A 14,376-nucleotide genomic window follows, 5' to 3' on the forward strand; every position below is an offset into this window, starting at 1 on the left:
AGCAGGCCAAATGTCTTCTCGAGGAGCTCCCGAGAGTGTGTGCTCTCTTGGGCGGCCTTTCTGCTAGCAGAGCATGCAATTGCACGGCTGTGCCTTCATACGTCAGAATCAGAATTTTTATTGATACTGGAGGAATCCGATGAGCTATGTTTCGCAGATGTCGAGTAGGGGCAGGTCAAAATGTGGCACACGCAGCACAACAAAAATGATCGGAGTGCAAAGTATAGAAAAGGTAATTTACAAAAAATATATATATTGTGATGGTCTTACACAAAGCATTCTCAGCAGCGGCTTTCAATAAAGACACGGCTAATGTTTACGCTGTGCGGCTTTCGGAATAATGATCGGACAATCACAACCACGAGGGTTTTTTTTTGTACTTAATTTGATTCGATAAAGGGCCAACTATATTCTGTTTTGGGACAGAGGCTGTCTTGTCGCTTGTTTTAATTGCTGAATGAACGTAGAAAATACTCCACCCTATTTTGTCATCTCAAAAAACATTATTATAATCAACGTGTGACCGTGCATGCAGAGTGTTCATTTAAATGCTGCCGATGTTAAAATGAATTCCGTGCTCGCAAGCTCTATGCATACCTACTGATTATTTATTGATGCTCTCAGAAAGGCTGCATGCCAATCTCTGGTGCGATGAATTATGTCAAATTGCAAGCAGATGAAATTCAGCTCAATAGATTTGGGTGTAATGCAGCCACTAAATCTCCAATTACAAGATACGACCGGTGCTTTGAAACCCATTTCCCCGTGACAGCACTTAGGATCACCGTGAACTTGACCTCTGACTGTCTGACCCAAAAATCGATCTCATCGTGAGATGTTGTACGGCTGGACCATCCTTTAAAAGTGTCCGTTGAAATGGATCATTCGGCTCAAGCGATATCTTCGACAGGCACGATTGGACACGAACATGTTGACAGAAAGACAATCTGAAAGTCTAACAGAATACGTGAGGATTCGGAAGCCCTAACGGGAACAGACACAGACATGAAGGCAATATCAATTGTTTGTGCCACGCTTTTGATGTAATAATTTCTGGGACACACCCATCAGTTGGGTGACAAGCGAGCCTCACTATTTGAAATACGACATTTAAAGAGTGGCTATCAAGGCTAACTCGTGCTTCGTACACAATCACGTGAAATAATTAGGAAAACCGATGTACGTCACTCTAAGTCAACGAAGGGCACACACGAGTATTAACGTAACGTTTCGTTTTCTAAAGCATCGTCGTTCATGCAAATGGAATTTCGACGTCACCAGAGAACCACACGCAAGCTGGAAGGCAGTCACGCAGTGAGTCGGTGCCAACAATTGCCAAAGCTCTGCAGTCCTGCATATATTAAGTTGTTTTATGCATGTGGGAGGAAACCGCAAACACCCGGGCAAAAACCCACTCGTGCTAGGGGGCACCTGGTTACACCAGCCCACAGGGGATTATTGTGTCCGTCCGTCGTGCAGGGCGGGGCTGGGTGGGGAGGGAGGGGCTGGGTGGGGAGGGGCTGGGTGGGGGGTGAGGGGTGGGGCTGGGTGGGGAGGGGCTGGTCACCCCGTGGTGCCCTTATAAAACTCAACGTTTAACCTACTCACGCCGGCTTGTGCCCGCCCTCACAGTCGGGCATATTTGCGGAATACACCACGCCGCCGTTGACCCTGGCCATTGACCGAGCAACCCAACGTTCCTACCAGCTCCCTCCGCAGGAATATGTTGATAGTCTTCACTATACTGTACCGTCTTCTCCTGGCAAGCCAGGGTAGGGCACCTCAACATCCAGGGGGGGCAGGGAGTTCCTTAACGTTTGTGTGATCCACTAACCCTCGCCTCCACAGCGCTGAGTTAGAGACACGCATAGCCACAATCGTCCAATGAAAGTGTCGTGTATTTAAAAGTCGCACCAGAATGAACACGTTTTGTAATAATTTGAAAATTTTTAGCTTAACGTCCGAAAACCATTGGCCGTATATAATAGCATTTCTACACGGAAGTAGTGAAACAGTTCTGAAGATAGGCTTGCCTATGCGAATGCATTAACCTTTGAGCGCTGCGGCTGATGCGGTAGGCCTGCGGTATGTTGGAAGAGACTCGTTTGCTGTAAGTTGACGAATAGACATCGCCCTCCTGTTATCAATTTTAAAACAAAAGCCAGGCAAAGGAAGGCCGGGTGTGAGCATAGGCAGGTGGCTGCAATTAAAGTGTATATGCTAAAAGACGTCATTCTAAAAAAACAGGCCAAGGTGTGCGCCACTGTTAATAGAGACGAGAGAAGAGAATACTGTAATTAACGTGTAATAATAGCACGGGCACACGTGCTGAAATAATCCACCACTATTGTTATTAACAATGCCCTGTACTGCTGCGCGTAACGTGTAATCAGCATTGGGATCTGTCCACATCGCTCTCTTTTTTTGTATTGCAGCATCATACTCCATAAACATCCACGAGCACTCCACTGCTGGATGAAGGCAAACAGCTCCTCGTCGCCCCCATCTCCACGACGATCGTCCTCTACTCCTTCAGCTGCCGTTCCATCACCAGTGTTGTCCGTCGACCATCAACCCACCTGAGAAATATGCCCTGTATACTCTTAGTTCTTTCGGTAAAGTCACGTAGGTAAAAAATGAAATTAAGATTAATAAAAAAATAAAACAATAAAAATCACGACGTTTCGGAGGCAACACAAGTCTCTGTCATCATTTTTTTTACCTACGTGACTTTACCGAAAGAACTAAGAGTATGAATCCTTGCAGTCACGAAAGCTTCAAATCTAAATATGCCCTGCCCAAGCACACTTACTCTCCTTCACGGCAAACGATCTCGTCAAGGAGCATACACCATTGCGCGAAACTCTGGTCATCCGTGCAGCGGCTTATTTGGCTGAGCCATCGAACAAAGACGGTCGCTACATTACGCGCTTTCAGATGCGCTTCTGCGGCCGTCTGGAACGCTCTTCCTTCGGATATGAGGAAGCCACCGGAGCTACGCACTTTTAAATAATCTAGATGGAAACTCATTTGTTTAGAACAGCTGTTTGTGTTTGTCGTCCTTCCTCCACACTTCCGATTAGCACGATTGTCGACCCAAGGGATAATCGTCACCGATGTTGGCCGCGAGCTGGAATCGAACTCGGGTCGCCGGGTTCGTAGCTACACTACTGCTCTCCTCTAGGACAGCAGATGCACACACACATGCTCATATGAGGGGAATCACCGTCTCCGTCTGCTAAACCTCTGAGTTCAAATCAAAACACAGTACTCCGGTATATCCATTGTGTAGCGTGGTTCACTCTCCTGCAGTGTACTGCTTGAGAGGTAATCACACACCGTGACTCAGTGCTGCTCCATCTCAACTGTGTTTTTTATGCATCTCACCACATGACGGGCAACACTATCTATATATATAAAATCGCAAATCTGTCTGTCTGTCTGTGTGTGTGTCTGTGTGTCGCCGGACCATACGCAGTTTCATTGGACGGCGGTTGCCCTAGGCAACGCTGCCGGGTGGACGCCATTTTTAATTCCCGTTAAAAATATGCGCACGCATTTGTGGTATAAACTCGATATACCCAGCGTTGCCCGGGGGGAAAATACATTTAAAATCTTATGAAAACTTTCAAATATTACATACCAATGAAAAAACAACCGTGTAATTACTTTTAAACCCGACGCGCCAAGACTCGATTCTCTGAATCGCGCAAAGGAATCGAAGGGTGTAGATTCCTTTAGATTCGGACGATTCCCGTTTACTATAAGTTGGTTAAAGTCGATATAAACTGCTACGAACGGGAAATATCCGCGGCTGACCAGGGCAAAATGTAATTAAAAACTCCTGAAAAAATACAAAAATAAAATAACAATGAAAATGAAACTCTATCATTCAAAATGTAAACCCCCAACATGCCAGGAATCGATTCTTTGAATCGCACAAAGGAGTAATCGAAGGTTGTAAATTACTTTAGGATCGCGCTTCCTGTTTAATGTAAGTTGCTTATAGAGTTGATATAAACTGCTACGAATGGGAAATATCCGGCGTTGACTGGGGCAAAAATATAATGGTGAGGGCGGTTGTGAGTGGCGATTGTGAGTGGTGATTAGTGAGTGGAGGTTGAGTGGTGAGGGTGAGTGGTGAGGGTGAGTGTTGAGGGTGAGTGGTGAGTGGTGAGGATGAGTGGTGAGGGAGAGTGGTGAGGGAGAGTGGTGAGGGTGAATGGTGAGGGTGAATGGTGAGTGGTGAGGGTGAGTGTTGAGGGTGAGTGGTGAGCGTGTCATTGGTGAGGATGAGTGGTGAGCGGTGATTGGTGAGGGTGTGATTGGTGAGGATGAGTGGTGAGGGAGAGTGGTGAGGGAGAGTGGTGAAGGAGAGTGGTGAGGGAGAGTGGTGAGGGTGAATGGTGAGTGGTGTGATTGGTGAGGATGAGTGCTGAGGGAGAGTGGTGAGGGAGAGTGGTGAGGGTGAATGGTGAGGGTGAGTGTTGAGGGTGAGTGGTGAGTGGTGATTGGTGAGGGTGTGATTGGTGAGGATGAGTGGTGAGGGAGAGTGGTGAGGATGAGTGGTGAGGGAGAGTGGTGAGGGTGAATGGTGAGGGTGAGTGGTGAGTGGTGAGGGTGAGTGTTGAAGGTGAGTGGTGAGTGGTGATTGGTGAGGGTGTGATTGGTGAGGATGAGTGGTGAGGGAGAGTGGGTGTATATATGTAAGGTTATTAAGAAATATATTTTTCACCCGGGCAACGCCGGGTACTTATGCTAGTAACACTATATCAGCCGTGATTTATCCACTGCTGGATCAAGGCATTCCCCAAGTCGTTGCTACTCCTCACATTACCACGTTGCGGTGATCAGCAATCTAGCTTCTGCACTTGAGCTCATCTTATCGTACGTAAAGGGTGAATTACATCGACAAGTCGACAAAAAAAGTTCAATTTCAACTTATCAAAGTACTGTGCAGCTGCAGACTTGCATATAAAATGGAGAAGGAAAACAGGTAAAATGTGAGGTTTTTCTTTTTTCCCTTTGCGTTAAGGATTTCAGGATTAACGTAACCATGACTCTGGCTTCAAATCCAGCCCGATCCATGCTGGCGAAGCGGATCGCCCGCCCCTTGCACACACAGCCGTGAGCGCCGGGATGAGTGTTTGTCGAAACAGCGACTTGAGAAAATGCCCTCACCTCAAACAGCTTACACGCTCATCAAGACCTCCTCGGGTACAGAGAACAGGCGCGCTTTGATTATATGGTTGCCCGGCAGGCAAAGGGCCTCTCTCTCTCTGTCAGACACGTTTCCCCACCAACCACAATGTCTGAATCGGTGCTCGGCGCAAGCTCTTTAATGTGAACGAAAAACGCCCAAAAAACACCCGCGCAGCGCGTTGACACAATGCCGTAGAGCGCAGTTGCCAATGTCACAGACAAAGGTTTGACGTTGCGACATCTTCCCGTTTCCCCAGTGAACGAACGAAACGAGTCACGAAATGCCTCTGCCTTCTCTTCCCTGCCAATTCCTGTCGCCACGCAACAACAACAACACTCCAAAAAACAAAACCTTCAGGAAATTGCATTTGGAGAACGATCTTGACCGCACCGCGACTCATTTTAAAATTACAACAACGACAACATTTGTTTTCTTCCATCCGCTCCGATGTCTGGCGGTATCTTCGCCCGTCGCGTAGTTTTCTTTGGACAGGATTTGGACAGCGGCCTTTTGGAGCTCGTGGTTAATTTAGTGACGGACGGGGCATTGGCGAGGTCTTGTTACGGGCCGCTCACTTTTCTTTCCTGCATTGCACGAGGGGGTGGGGTGTGTGTGCGGAGGGGGTGCTTATCCGCGGATGGACACGCACCCCCGGTGTGTTTTCCTGCTGAACGCTCACTTTACACGCCCCACGTCTCTTGCACGGGCAGGGAACTACTGCTCTACGGTATATAATCATTATTGGGGGAAAACGTGGCGCTGGGTGTTTCCATTGCACGAGCGGACATTGCGCACTTGAACGCCTGAGCAAGCTGTCTTGTCGTCATGCCACCCGGCTTGTCTCGGGCGACTGAGCTGCTAATAAATGGAACGTTTTAAAAATAGAAAATCGCTGCTGGTAGGTTTTGTTGTCACAGCCACAGGTGGATAGTATTTATGGAGGTAGGATTTTTCACCACCAATTCCAACATACGGTGCTGTATTGTACGTTGAATTTCTTTCGCACAGTAGGTGCTAATCGGAGGTCACGATTCGAGGTCAAGTTTTTTTTTTACCTTTTCCGGCTACTGCGTAATGTGTTCATGTATTAGTTCGGTCCATTCATCCATTTGTCTGCCTGCATGCCTGTCTGAATGGGGGGGGGGGGGTGTAAGAACAAGCGAGCAATGGGAATAAATACCGGGCTGTCAGACGCGTGGCGCCTCGTGCCCTGTTTCATGACCGCTTCCGCTGGGCCGTGTGCTGTGTGGGATTCATGAGCACCCGCCGAACCACGATAGATGCCCACAGCTTTCCTGTTCGCTCTTTTTTCATGCTTTCCAACTCTGTCCGTTTGTCTGTCTAAAACGGGGGCCCTACAATAACTCTTTATAACACGATCCCAAAGTTGATTCGACTTTAGGAATAATGTTGGGCTGCATGTAGGGAATTGCTCTACGGACACCAGCCAAATTCACGAAATGACAGCCTAGACATTGGAGACACAAAACAACCACAGACCTAAAAGGACACGGTCTTAGCATCCCGATGCGGCCCGTTGTGGCGTGCCCTCCCCCGCTAAGTCGCTGTCCAAGACCTGAGGTCTCATCGCAGCTGGTGGACTTACTGCTTCCAGCGCGCCAGGCGTGAGTCCCTACCATTATTGTCGCTTCACAATACTTCCGAGGACAAACATACAAGTTGGGACGTGATAATTGTTTTTTTACCCTTCTATCTGGTAACAAAACTGACACCTTTTTTTACAAGGAGTCATGTTTGCATAGACCACAATACCTGCAGTCATAATGCAAACAAAAAACATAACTATGATAATGTATGCACTGTCCTTGAAATTGATTGGTCCACACCCGAGGCAGCTTTCCTTAGAGCCTAGTCTCACATGGGTTGGACCAGATGACGCCATAAGGCGCACAACTCAAAGACAATGCACCATCAGAGTATGAGAGCTCGGGGTGAAGCATTTACACCATTGGAACCTCATTTGCCAGTAAAAAATATGATAATTGGTTTTTTACCCTTCTATCTGGCAACAAAACTAACACCTTTTTTACAAGGAGTCATGTTTGCATAGACCACAATACCTGCGGTCATAATGCAAAAAAAAAACATAACTGATAATGTATGCACTGTCCTGTATGCAAGTTGGGACGTATTAACATCGTCCATGCGTATCCACGATTTGTTTCTTTGCTAATATTGCCTTCATTGTAGTGACTACGAAGAAAGTGGCCGCGGCGGGGGGGGGGGTCACGTGATTAATTTATCAAAGAACATGTTTGAATCGAACAAAAAATTGTGCTGCACTCACGCGATTCAATGCACGTGCCTCTAGGTTAACAATCAATAGCAATCGATGAATCAACAAAATGATAAACCTCGAATAGCCAATGGGAGGCAAAATAAAATCGAAGATAATCTTCACTGATCATGTCCCTACATGTATACTTCACATGATATGCTGTATAAAGAAAAGGGAAACAATATAATACTTAACAAATATGTTTCAAACTGAACGCGATGTATCAAGTCTCGCACTCGTAGCCCAGGAATCCGATCGGTCCAATTGAACGCGTGACCACGCTATTTGAACAGCTGATCTGTCCTGAGCCCAATATCACGTTGTGCTGTAATTGTGCACCGGCTGTATAACATCCGTGCTTCACTTGATCCATGTTACACGAAAGTGTTGGCATGCACCCGCGCCTGTTGTTTGCTGGGCGGAAATTGTCCCACTGACACAAACACGCACCTGTGTGTCTGCCACAAAGGGTGCGCACACGCACGAGTACTGCCCTGGCTGCACGATATGCATGCGTTAGTGTGTTCACGTGAGTGTGCTCAAACACGTCAAGATCCACAGAGGTGCACAAGACAAAGATCCCCCGTGTAGCCTTTAATGGACCGTTGGGGAAAGTGCTGTAAACGAGCGCCTATGAAGACCGCACCTCCGATTAGCACAGTTGGCTGCATACGGTGCGAAAGAAGTTCAACATATATACTGTACGCGATGGGGTTGGGGTGACCAGCGCCACGCCCCGGTCGAGTTTGTCTCCCCAGTACTAATGTTCACACTCCGAACTCATTTAAGGCCGAGTCGACCTAGGGGAGGCTCAGGACTGATTCAGATAAGTGTCGCCGATGTTGGCTGTGGGCGGGAATCGAATACGGGTTGCCAAGTTAGTAGCGCAGTGCGCTAACCACTACATTCCCGGTACCCACAAATGTGCACAAACACATACTGACCCGCATACATCGTCATATTGAAGCCCAATCAAATAGTTTTTGCAAGTGAGACCTTGTAAATGTTATTTGCGTTGCAGAAACTTAGCCGCTATACAGCCAAATCGATCAAGACAAACATGCTTATATAGTTTCGATTTTAAGCTTTCGTGACTGCAGGGATTCATCTTCTTGGTTCTTTCGGTAAAGTCACGTAGAAGGAAAATAATAAAATAATACAAATAAAACAATAAAATAAAAATTCTCACGACGTTCCGGCCACAACACAAGCAGCCGTCCTCAGGTGAAGAAACAGAGGCGCTCTCCTCCCCCCGACCCAGCTTAAATATACGCTGCCAAGCTTGGCGGTGTTCATTGGGACGCTGTCTTTCCGACAGCTCTGTTTCTTCACCTGAGGACGGCTGCTTCTGTTGTGGCCGAAACGTCGTGAGAATTTGTATTTTATGATGTTTTATTTGTATTATTTTATTATTTCCTTTCTACGTGACTTTACCGAAAGAACCAAGAAGATGCTTATATAGTGATTGGTTGTAATTAGCGAGCACCTATTAAGGGTAGCATGCCACTAAATGTTAAGTGGGCTAGAGCAGGACATGCCGCTTGTAGGGATGACGGTCGATAATGTCAGCATTATAACGGAGTGGCAGGCAAAGAACAGAATGCCCCCGAAAGGCCATCCAAGAAGGAGATGGAGCTACGATATCAGTCGGTGTGCAGGTGGCACGTGGATTATATTACACCACAGGATCGCGAGTTGGTGAAGCCTTCATCCAGCATGGGTTTGACCGTAGCTGATGATAATGACACATGATGAGGTGGGTGGGTGGGTGGTGGAGAAAGCATTTTGCACGATGGGCTGTTTGTCTCGCCGTCGGAGATATGAACGAGAGAGAGAGCACTGCATCAGATGATAATCATGGTCGAGCAGACTGAACTAGTTAGCGGCAGCTCAGACCAGGCTCAAATATCAGATGGCCACTCGTGATGTTCTAATTTGCCAGGCATTGAACCCAGGCTGATGGGATGGTAACAACAACCGGCATCCGCCACTAAGTGATGGAAATATCACCAGAACGCATGTGCCAGGCTAGGTGCACATTAAAACCACGTGTGCACACGCACAAACCACATTAATATTAAAACAGTCCAACTAATTCAAATCTATAGTCATTCTAGAAGAAAAAAAGCTGCCTCATATACAAATAGGAATGAAGGGTAGCAATTATCCTTGTTTTCATTTATTCTACATTTGTAGAACCATACCGACCGTCCCAAGTGAAAACGGCACATCTGTAATGCAGTGTATGGCAGCAAAATTGGGGCTACTTAGCGAGGATTTAGAGTGCAACAATATTATCAGTGCTACTGTAATTGTGGTAATGTGCTAAAGTGGCCAGTGAAAAGGCTTTGGTCACGTTTGAAAGGCAGTGAGTTATCCTACCTGTTCTCCTCCACTCCATGTGTTGTTCGTGTGCTGTGGTTGTATCTGCAGCTGTCCCAGCTGATGGAACGGAGGTATCCGTGTGCAAGGAACCACGGAGAAGAGGTTCACTCAACGGTGGAAGATGCCCGGATATGCGGGGCACAACCAGCTGATATACAGCAATCCAACACCACACACACACACACAGAGGACCTCTCAATAATGGGAGATATACGGGCTAGAGCTGGTGTGATGAGTGAATTCAGTCTATTGACAACAATTGTAATCAACCACTTTATTTCATGGTCTATATCTCTGCCCCCCCCCTCAACCTTTATAAATGGCTGTCTCAACATTCTGCCTCCTATTCTTATGTTTTTTCGGTAAAGTCACGTAGGTAAAAAATTTAAATTAATAAAAGTAAAATAAAAAAAATAAAAAACATTTTTATTTTACTTTTATTAATTTAATTTTAAAATTAATAAATTAAAATAAAAAAAATAAAAAATATTTTTATTTTACTTTTATTAATTTAATTTTTTACCTACGTGATTTTACCGAAAAAAACCTAAGAATATGAATTCTTGCAGTCACGAAAGCTTCAAATCTAGAATCATACCTCCTGAAGGCGAGAAACCCCCAAGAAGTCACGCCCAGCGAGGCCCAGCTCATGATGCTGATGACGTGTGATCAAGCCCCACCCATTACCTCCCGTCTCGCGGCACATATAGAAACAGAGGTGAGACTTTATTCTCAAACTATGTTCGTGTTGTCCGCTTAGTCGAGTAATTGAACGATAGTTTAACAGGTAGGCTTTCGCGACCAATATTATCTGTAATAGTGGTTAAACCCGCCACCACTAGAGTGGTGGCGGGTTTAACGACACATTTATATTTACGCGATCTACCACAAAAACAACATCTATTATTGATAATTGAACGATAATTGATAGACACGTGGGTTAATTAATAAATCGGACAGCCCAGCTTTAGCATAGACATAAGCAGGTGCAACCAACTGATACACAGCAAGACATGAAACACAGGGATAGACCTTCATACAATTTGATGTCATTTGTTGAACCAGATTGGAAATAGTACGTTTTGTGAGCGAGACACTGATAGGCCCTGCTAAGTAGACAGGAACACAGTAAGTTAACAATGAAGGTTTCACATTTTAGTCTTGAATTGTGACACCGGTAGACAATCGTCAGTGTAATATTGAACGTCCGCTTTTTACATTTCACGGTAAAGGTGCAGCCCTGCAATTGCCCGCTCACGCCACTGCTGGTAGAAGGGCCTCCACTAAAGGGGAGCTCTAGAGAGCCCCTCTGGAGGATGTTTTGTCTACTATTCCACATTGCGGACCATTATTAATTATGATCTATTACCGAATTTACCCAGTGTCTGTTGTGGAAATCCCGACAAACACACACGACTCATATCTATTCTGCACGTGTGTAATGTGCATAACAGAATCACAGAGGTGGGACAAAGTCATTGTTATGCAAGTCCAAGTCGAGTCGCAAGTCATCAAATTCATGACTCGAGTCTGACTCGAGTCCAAGTCACATGACTCGAGTCCACATCTCATAGGTGGGACAAAGTCATTGTTATGCAAGTCCAAGTCGAGTCGCAAGTCATCAAATTCATGACTCGAGTCTGACTCGAGTCCAAGTCACATGACTCGAGTCCACACCTCTGCAGAATCAGAATCTGTATTTATACTGGAGGAATCCTATGAGTTATGAAGCGCTTCTGTACAGATGTGTAAACTATACCAACACCCTACCCGCAACACAGCTCCCTTTACAATGGCATAAAGGAAACACTAGCGCAATACTTCACACATAAACTCCATCGTATATTCTTTCACAGACTTGGGACAAAGTGCCGTTCGCGAGCACCGACTAAGGCAGACACGGCACACAAAGGGGTGGTTGGCCAACACTACGCCCGGCCGCCTTTGTCTTCCGAGTGCTCGTGTTTAGACACCGAACCAGATACTAACGTGAATGCTGAGTTGACCTAGAAGAGGCCCATGACCGGTTCAGATATTTGTCACTGATGTTGGCTGAGTAAGAATCAAACCCGGTTGCGCGTTACGATAGTAACGCAATGCCCTAACCACTGCACCACAATTCCACCCAGTATGTACAACACTAAATAGCACACAAACAAGGCACGCACATTCAGTATATTAATGCAAAATAACTCGCTATCAACAATCCAGATGTATATTACAATCCAGATGTATATGCACCGTCACATTTAACATGCTTTACTGTGTCTAGAACGAAGCCCAACGCAAAGCGTAATATAAACACACTACAATGCAATGCTATACCGTACTAATACACACGTAACATGATGTTGTGTCTATTTAACACGGCCCACTATGGTGGCTACAACAAACAACATACATACAGAGCATGCAAGCACATTTACAATAACACCCTTCACATAATTCACAAGCAAAACACTACATCCAACACATTTGCAACACAGCCCGTACACAAAGCCACAGATCCCCCCTATAGCCCTAGCATACTCTAGGGACAAGTGCTGTTCGTGAGCACCTTTGAAGACCGGCACGACACACGAGGGGGTGGGTTGGCAGCATCACGCCCGACCGTCTTAATCTCCCCAGTGGCGATGTTTACACACCTCACCAGGTACTCATTTGGGGCTAAGTCGACCTAGATGAGGCCCAGAACCGGTTCAGACAATCGTCACTGGTGTTGGCCGTGAGCGGGTATCGAATTCGGGCAACCGGATTCGTAGCGCAGCGCGCTAACGACTGCGCCACCGCTCTGCATGCGCACGCAACACATTGCAAGACAGTCATGAATGGCCATACAGACACTACATATGCAACATATACGGACTAGGATATCGCCCATAGACATACAATTATTCTACACACAAACTATACATTAAAGCACAACGCATGCACAATGTCTACACGTACATATGCTATACATAAATGCAAACACATTCGCAACACAACTAATTTACTATGTATTTACATGCAGACATGACATAATAGACACAGACACTACACATGCACAATAACACCAAATAATACATAAATACAACTCGGTACATGTTATGTATCCACATAGAGATGTTATACATATGCAGAAATAAATTAGCAACACAAACCAAATACTACGTATGAAAATCCAGATATACACATACTTATACCATATTAACAACATATCCTATACACTAAGTAGGTACAGACACTACACAATAACCTTCATGCATACGTAGCCACTGCGCATACATAACACCACAACATATTTTTGTTACCACAGCATGTACAATGTATTCACACACAGACATGACTCGTACATTAAACACATTAGCAACACAACCCGTACACAATAATATGCACCAGAGGTGGGACAAAGTCATTGTTATGCAAGTCCAAGTCGAGTCGCAAGTCATCAAATTCATGACTCGAGTCTGACTCGAGTCCAAGTCACATGACTCGAGTCCACATCTCATAGGTGGGACAAAGTCATTGTTATGCAAGTCCAAGTCGAGTCGCAAGTCATCAAATTCATGACTCGAGTCTGACTCGAGTCCAAGTCACATGACTCGAGTCCACATCTCATAGGTGGGACAAAGTCATTGTTATGCAAGTCCAAGTCGAGTCGCAAGTCATCAAATTCATGACTCGAGTCTGACTCGAGTCCAAGTCACATGACTCGAGTCCACATCTCATAGGTGGGACAAAGTCATTGTTATGCAAGTCCAAGTCGAGTCGCAAGTCATCAAATTCATGACTCGAGTCTGACTCGAGTCCAAGTCACATGACTCGAGTCCACATCTCATAGGTGGGACAAAGTCATTGTTATGCAAGTCCAAGTCGAGTCGCAAGTCATCAAATTCATGACTCGAGTCTGACTCGAGTCCAAGTCACATGACTCGAGTCCACATCTCATAGGTGGGACAAAGTCATTGTTATGCAAGTCCAAGTCGAGTCGCAAGTCATCAAATTCATGACTCGAGTCTGACTCGAGTCCAAGTCACATGACTCGAGTCCACACCTCTGGTATGCACGGACACTGCACGTACAACGAATGCAGTGCACACACACACACACACTCCACACACACACACTCCACACACACACACTCCACACACGCGCAACACACTATCAATAGAACACATCCGCAATGCACGCACCATGCAGCCTCTCTACTCACGAAGCAACTGAATAAGGAGCAATCAACAACAGTGAGCAGTGAGTAGCAAAGCGGCAACGCAGAGGGAATGTTGCACACTCATTTGTCTCCATCCCTCGCAACCCCATGCCCTGAATGATGCGGATGCACCCAGTGGCAAACGTTAGGAATGTGAATCGGCGATGGAAGGGAAACAATAAACTTACGGATATCGCGCAGTCATGGACAAGAGCTCCGTCTCTTTAAATGCCTCCTTCGCGTTGCCGAGGCAACGGGTGCTGCTGTCACCTGCCTCCTATACTGCCATTCCCTCCC

General features: G+C 46.0%; 1 protein-coding gene across 2 annotated transcripts in view; it reads right to left on the bottom strand.

Moving 5' to 3' along the window:
- Nucleotides 1-14,376, bottom strand: part of SMPD3 (sphingomyelin phosphodiesterase 3) — a 107,249-nt gene extending 92,873 nt beyond the window's left edge. For both annotated transcript variants that reach the window (XM_078868607.1, XM_078868605.1), the window contains exon 1: nucleotides 14,268-14,376. The gene's annotated coding sequence lies outside the window, so the exon portion shown is untranslated. The remainder of the gene's footprint in view (nucleotides 1-14,267) is intronic.

The sequence above is a fragment of the Lampetra fluviatilis genome, chromosome 26 (genome assembly GCF_964198595.1).
Source record: "Lampetra fluviatilis chromosome 26, kcLamFluv1.1, whole genome shotgun sequence".
NCBI classification, from domain to species: Eukaryota; Metazoa; Chordata; class Hyperoartia; order Petromyzontiformes; family Petromyzontidae; genus Lampetra; species Lampetra fluviatilis.